The sequence below is a fragment of the Solanum verrucosum genome, unplaced genomic scaffold (genome assembly GCF_900185275.1).
Source record: "Solanum verrucosum unplaced genomic scaffold, falcon-dt-bn FXZP01000022.1, whole genome shotgun sequence".
Lineage (NCBI taxonomy): Eukaryota > Viridiplantae > Streptophyta > Magnoliopsida > Solanales > Solanaceae > Solanum > Solanum verrucosum.
In genome coordinates, this window is record NW_026020086.1 from 970,974 (window position 1) to 978,807 (window position 7,834).

Consider the following 7,834-nt stretch of genomic DNA (forward strand, 5'->3'; position numbering starts at 1 on the left):
GTACTGTTCCTCCAGGTCATTACAGAGGCATCTTTAAAGTTATTGCAAAAAAAAAAATTCTGAAATTCATATCAGCAAAATTTTTTATACTAACACATACTAAAAATTGAGAAAATCACATAATTCTTATTGAGTGGCCCCTAAATGCTAAATAAAAGTGGTGTGAATCAAATGTTCCCTAGGACATTACAGAGGGTTCTGTAAAGTTTTTCTAAAAATAGTTCTCGAAATTTACATCATCAAAAAATTTAAAAATTAAGAAAATAGTCTAGTTCTGATTTAGCGTCCCCGAAGTGCTAAAATGTAATATATATGTATATATATATATATATATATATATATACTAGATATCGGAGCCCGTGCTAGCACGGGCCCAATATGTATCATTTTTTGTTTCAATTTATGTGACAAAGACAAAATTAAAGAGTTAATCAAACTTTAATATTAATTTAAAATAGTTTAAATTTTTAATTATTGTTAACTATAGTAACATTTTTTTATGTCTTTTAACATTCTAAATTGGTAATTATCGTTGTATGATTTGTAATATCTTTTACACAATTTTGAAATAATAAAGGTTATTTCTTCTTTCTCAATTTATGTGGTACTAATAAAATTTCGAGATTTAATCAATTTTTTTTGTCTTTAAAATATTCTATTGTTAATTACTGTAAATTATTGTACTTTCTAAGTAATTTTCAAATAATATATATTATTTCATTTGTCCAATGTATGTATCACCGATAAAATTTGAAGAGTTAATCAGATCTTTTACATATTTTTATATCTTTTGAATATTTAAGTAAATAATTATTGTGATTTATAATATTTTATACAATTATTTAAAAAAAATTAAACAACAACAAAAAGAATTCATCATAGAAAAATTACCAAAGCATCCTTGAATACATCAATAATGGGTCCCACTTTTTGTTTAAAAAAATATGCATATTGGGAAGATATTTTTGTCCAAAGTGGAAATAGAATAAGTATAAAGCATTAAAGTCTTTTAAAATTTTAAATTGTTAATTCTTATTGTATGATTTGTAATACATTTATGCCATTTTCAAATAATAGAGGTCATTTCTTCTTTCTCAATTTATGTAGTACTAAAAAATTTTTGAGATTCAATCAATTTCTTTTGTCTTTGAAATATTTCCAGCTGTTAATTACTGTAATTTATAGTACTTTCTAAAAAATTTCAAATAATATATATTATTTCATTTGTCCCAATTTATGTGTCACCGGTAAAATTTGAAGAGTCAATCAGATCTTTTATATATTTTTATATCTTTTAAATATTTAAGTAATTAATTATCGTGATTCATAATATTTTATAGAATTATTTAGTATAATAAAATAAATTTAAAAGAAACAAACAAAACGAATTCATCATAGGAAATTACCAAAGCATCCTTCAATACATCAATAATGGGTCCGACTTTTTGTTTTTAAGAAATTGCACATTCGAAGGATATTTTTGTCCAAAGTGAAAATATTGTGTAAAAATGTGTATTTATTGTGATTTTGAATGTTTTGTGGGGTAATAGGACGCACGCAAAGTTAAGGTATCTTTTTGAAAATCTGGGACAACTTCAAGTATCACTTAATGTTTTTTCTCAAAATCTAATTTACTTTCGTAAACTATGTGTCAGATCAAAATTTAACAAATTCAAAAGGAATGAGTAATAAATAGCTCATACAATGACATATTTATTATTTAACTAAATAATAAATATGTAACTAAAAATCTTGTTAGCTTTTGGTTGAAAGCTAACAAGATAGTTACAATGATAGTTGCATTATCGCTTATTATATATAAGATACGGCAAAATGATTAAACTACATCTAAATTGTAGTCAAATTTGCAGTAACATATTCATACTATATAGGAACGTATAACGGCCCTAGGTATTTTTTTAAAAGAGTTATTTTGACATTTATCCAATATAACACAAGTAATAATTCGTTTAGAGAAGAATATAGTAATTCATAAAATAGAAATGTAAGAGATTCTACTAATTTCTTGATGGTAGAATTGAAGTGTGAAGGAGAGAAGTTTTTTTTATTTTTTATTTTTTTATATGTTCAAAGAGGGTAAATGATCAAATATTTTTATCTTTTTACCTTTGATCAGCACATGTGTACAAATGAAATTTTTTTTAAAATAATTATTATTCAGCTAACCCGATAAATGTCCTAGAAATATATTTTAAAAATATGTAGGGGTTCATATGAGGCATGTAAAGTATGTGTGTGTACGTTACGATAAATTCCGTTATATGTATGCATCATTTTAGTCAATAGTGTTTGCTCAAACCTATTTCTTCAAGTTTAAAACTCTAATCTAGTATAACGCAATTGAATTCAACTATCTATATATTTAATATAATATTCATGAGATTCAACCCCAACTATGAACATTCAAAACTAGTAGCTTGGTTCTTCACGTTTTCATGTTTCGGAAGACCCAATGGCGGATTCAGGATTTTAAAGTTCGACAAAGGCAAAAAGAGTCTTCTATATAGGATCAACACAAAATTATCGATGCTTGAACTGATTGATCTATGTGAGCTACGAGACTAGTCTTCTAGGATCAACGTAACTTGCATGAAATTTGGTGTTATTTAGGTTCATAATTAGAGCATTATGCTCTCATCTTATGGGTTCAAATCAATCATTTTCACTTTTAGATTTTTAGCTGGCAAGAATTATTTGTAGCTGCCAAAAAACAATGAACTATATATATATCACCTAGCTACATATATATGAACTTGTGGGATGATATAAATTTGAACAACTTTTCGCCAATTATACACCAGAGATTGCTGGTATAAGAAAGTTGAAGGTAATGTAGCTAGTTCTATCGAAAAACAAGAAAGAAGAAGCTTGGGATTTTGAGACCTTTTATAAAGTTGAAGAAAGCAATCAACAGGAGGAGGAGCTTATCACCTGTCACTCCAACAAAAAAGAGGAGATTGTACTTGCAACTGTAAGTGTCGATTATGAACATGATTCGATTGTTGATTTGGGATTGAGAAAAAGTTCATCAACATGAGTTATTACAAACGAGTAGTGATCAATTGAAGCATCTTCATTACAAAGAAAGCATGCTTCTAAGTTACTCCTTCTAGTCAGAGGCGAAGCAAGGATTTTTCATTTATGATTTTGGACCATAATATTTTCTTTCTGGTCAGTTCTAGATATTATTTATACATATGAAATGATTCTTTTACAGGGTTTGAGCTAAAGCTAGCCATACCTATGATGGTGGCTTTGCCCTGTGACAACCCAGCTTAAGATAAGAAGTCTCACATCACAAAACACAAGAGAAATGTTGGGTATATGAGTAGGCAGACCTTACTAACTAGTGACGCGTTTTAAAGCCATGGGGCCCAGGCCCAAAGTATTTCCGGGTCCCCTGTTTGATATATCTTTGATTCAAGCAATCGCATGCAGCAACAATCTGATATATATACTTGTTGCATTGTTGGCCTTTGATCAGGAATGAATTTCATTCATGCAGTGACTTGCAAGTTCAAGTAGCTGCATTATCATATCATCAAATACTTGTCCTAACAGTACTAGTTTATCCACATCAAGTAGACTTACAAAAGAACTGTTGAAATGATTTTGACTTAAGCGATTCCTTCCTTGTTAAATGCTCGAGAAGCACAACCCCAAATCGATAAACATCTTTCTTGTAAGTTGTATAGTATAAAGAGTCTGCTATTGACAATAAACTTGTATAAAGTCAAACTAATAGACACACGCATCCTCCTATATGACAATTTGTGTCATACGTATTATATTATGTCATGTAAGACTCATATGTCTACTTGTTCAACTTTATACAAGTTTAAGTGTCTACTTGTGCACATTTAAAGTTGAAGGACATAAATGAAAATGAGGTCAAATTAAATGACACATTTATATATTATGCCTAAAATTTGGTTGGTATGTGCGAGAAGGGGAGAGTTGGTACAAGTTGAAGTGATATTCGTATGACATATAGGTCACGAGTTCTGACCGTGTAATCACCTCATGGTATGTTGACTACATTGCCCCTTGGGGTGTGTCCCTTCTCCGGAACTGTTATTTGAAATTTGAAAAGATTTGTCTTTTATTATTGCTTTGAATTTTAATTTCAGTTAGGTGCCAAAGTAGACTTTATAGGTGATTTGTTGAAAAATTATTATCCATTATAGACTTTAACAATTTAAATAGACAACTCAAAACATAAAATCAAAATATCTCAATAACTAAAATATACTCTTATAGTATCATTAACTTATGAGTAATTTCTAAACATGAAACCTTAGTGATACCACAACAATATACATATATTCTTATAGTATCAATAACTAATGAGTAATTTCTGAACATGAAACCTTAATGATACCAGAACAATATACATATATTCTTATAGTATCATTGACTAATGAGTAATTTCTGAACAAGAAACCTTAATGATACCACAACAATATACATATACTCTTATAGTATCATTGACTAATGAGTAATTTCTGAACATGAAACCTTAATGATACCACAACAATATACATATATTTTTATAGTATCATTAACTAATGAGTGATTTCTGAACAAGAAACCTTAATGATACCACAACAATATACATATACTCTTATAGTATAATTGACTAATGAGTAATTTGTGAACAAGGAACCTTAATGATACCACAACAATATACATATACTCTTATAATATCAAATTTGAGGTGTAACCTTTGTGAAAAAGGTCTTTCTTGGAGTTAATCTTTCTGCATTATTTTCTTGATTTATTTTGGGTTATGTTAATATATACTTAATAATTTGGATGCAAAAAAGTGTTGTTTTTTTGTTGTAAAATAATCTATTTGGTTTGTTTAATTATATCATTTAAAAAGTTGAAACTATATTTCATCTTGAAAATCGTGCATGTATACATGATAATTCATACATTTCTTTCGTATGATACATTTTTTGGTTTCAGATTTTGATTTTGATGCGACCTGTCGTTATAATTTATAAGAAGTTGGTCACATTTTATATAGTTAGATCTATGATTCTAAGTATATAAATTTGGAGTGGAAAAGATAGATGTGAAGTGAGGCAGGCATATATACGAGCTGATCTTACACCACTAAATTGGCGTATTGGGTTGTTCTTTATTAGGTTAAATATATCGATAACAACGTCAAGAATCAAGATGAACGCTCAATGGTCTATTTTAATGCTTCCCGACTTAGTTATAGAAAAATCACCCCATATACACATTTAAGAGTAAATATTACGGGTTTTAAACCTATTTTAAAAAATTTCTTGCTTATAACAGATTATTTACGGGTTATGACATATCAGTTAAATTCAATTTTATTTTAAAATTAAATTATATTTATTTAATAGCTTATTAATCTATTTATAGTTTTTTTTATTATTAATTGATAATAGATAATTAATTTACTTTCTTTTTTAAAAAACTAAAATTTTCAGTTACCCAATTTTAGGGATTTCCTTTCCTTGTTTATCGTTACCATCCCCAATCATCGATCACACCACCATCCCACACGTTTCTTTACTCCCACACGACTCAACCCACAACCCACTATCAAACTTTCTCCATTCTTTCTCATCTAGTCCAACATCAAAATCGTTTATCCATCTTACCCACGATTATTCATCATCATGTCTAAGAAACAAATTGAAACTCCACGAAAGAGCCCAGATTTGACGAAATTTCAACTGATGATGCTGGCGTGATCAGTGAAAGTGAAGTTATTGGTACGGTTGCTAGCAAATTTGGTGGACCTCGGATAGCAAAAGAACATGTTCCGGATACCACCAATTATCCTACACCAATACCACCGACTAGAGAGTTGAAATAATTGATTGCACCTTCTACTTTTTAAGAATTACATGTTTTTTTTTTAACTTTTGGATAATTTTTTGGACAAATTACATATATACACAGCTTAAGTTTCCTTATTCTCCATTTTTCCCTACCTTTTTTAAATATTTCAAAAATCTCTTTTTTTATCCCAATTCTTAAAACTTCCGGATACATAAGTGAAACCCACGTTTACCCACTTCCTTTTCAACTCCCTTTTTTTCTCCCTAAATTCTCTACAAATTGTTAGCAGTTATCAAGTTGATTTCAAAACAATTCTCTCTCCAGTCAACCAATTTCAAACATCTGAATAGGTAGGGGTTGTCTTCTCCATTGTTATTTTATTCGAGTTCTTGCTTTTGTTCAAAGTTTTGTTCCTGATAAGGGTGCTTCGTTTAGTATTGGGGTTACTCAATCAATTTCTTCTAATACTAATCGAATATATGATTCTGACGATGACAAATGGGTTGAAAACAGATCCAAGATTTTGTACGACCCACTAGCAATGAAGAAGAATCAAAGTATTTCCAAGTCGAACAAGGAAGCATCCTCATCCTCAAAATTAAATATTGTAAAAAAAAACCCTAAAAAGGGAAGGAAAACAACACCGCCAATCTCCAGGCCTTCACTGTCCAAAGTATGTGTTTTCGTACTTTTTTTTTTTTGAATTTTGGTGTTTGATATGAGATTTGGTATGTTAGATCTGAACAAACTGATACATTAATTTCATGTGCTATGGTATATGGGTTATTTGGAGCAAAAATGATACATTGTTTTACATTACAGTGTTCTCATATTCTGTTGGATACTAATCGATTTGTAAAGGGTTGATACATTAAAATCCCAATTTCAACATAGTAGTGAATAGGTGGTTGTATTGTATCATATAACGAAGTTCAATCTAAACTCTTGTATGTAATGTTCTCATTAATGTATCATATAACTTTTATATATTAGTTTTTAAAATCTGAATGAGTATATGATACATTTATTTTTTGTGCATCAATAAAACAAAGTGGATACATTGTTGTTTAAACTAGTTTTTTTCACATATATGTTTTATGTTTGTTTTGTATATTTACTAATAGTTCGAATGTATCAAATTACAAATTTCATAGTTGGTCATTTGTTAGTTATATTCATAATATTGTATCATATACAATACATTATGTTCATAATATACAATAAAGCCTTTTTGTGTTGATATGATGTTTTTTTAATTCATGTATCATATACAATATAGAGTGGTCATGTTTCAAAATTGTTCTATTATGTATCAAGTGAATGTTAGTTGTATTCATCTGCTTTAATATCTCAGATAATCAAAGGATTTTCAATCCCTGTTGGATTACCAACTTGTAGACGACGTTTACATTTTGATTAATTGTGATGGACAGTTTCATTGGGTGTTGGTTGTTGTTGAACTGAAATAGAGGTTAATATGTGTGTGACTCTGCATTAGGCAAAAAGAAAAAAGTAAATGCTAGCGAGATAAAATTTTTTATCGGTAATGCTACCTTCTTACCTTCTCGAAAGTGAATTCTTTGAAAAAACATAGCGAACAAACTAGTCAGAACTTTATACATATAAGGACAAAGAAACTGGTACACTTTTGGAGTCATAACTTCCATTCAATGTTGAATTTGTCGAAGATATTATGCAACAAAGAAGTGTTAACCTGTAAGTATTGTATCTTCTTGTTTTGATTCATATGTGTAATTTATTTTTATAATTTATATTCTGCATTGTTTGTAGAAACATTGGGTTATATGTAGCTACATTTGCGGATTTCTTAAGTGACCAAATCAATATGCCCCAAGATGGTTTCCTTCTAGAGTATCTATGCAATAGATATGCAACATTGTTGTGGAGATATGGCATCGACAAGGCCAATGATGGATACGTCAGCGAAAATGATGATTCACCAAAGCTTATGGGTCAATCCACA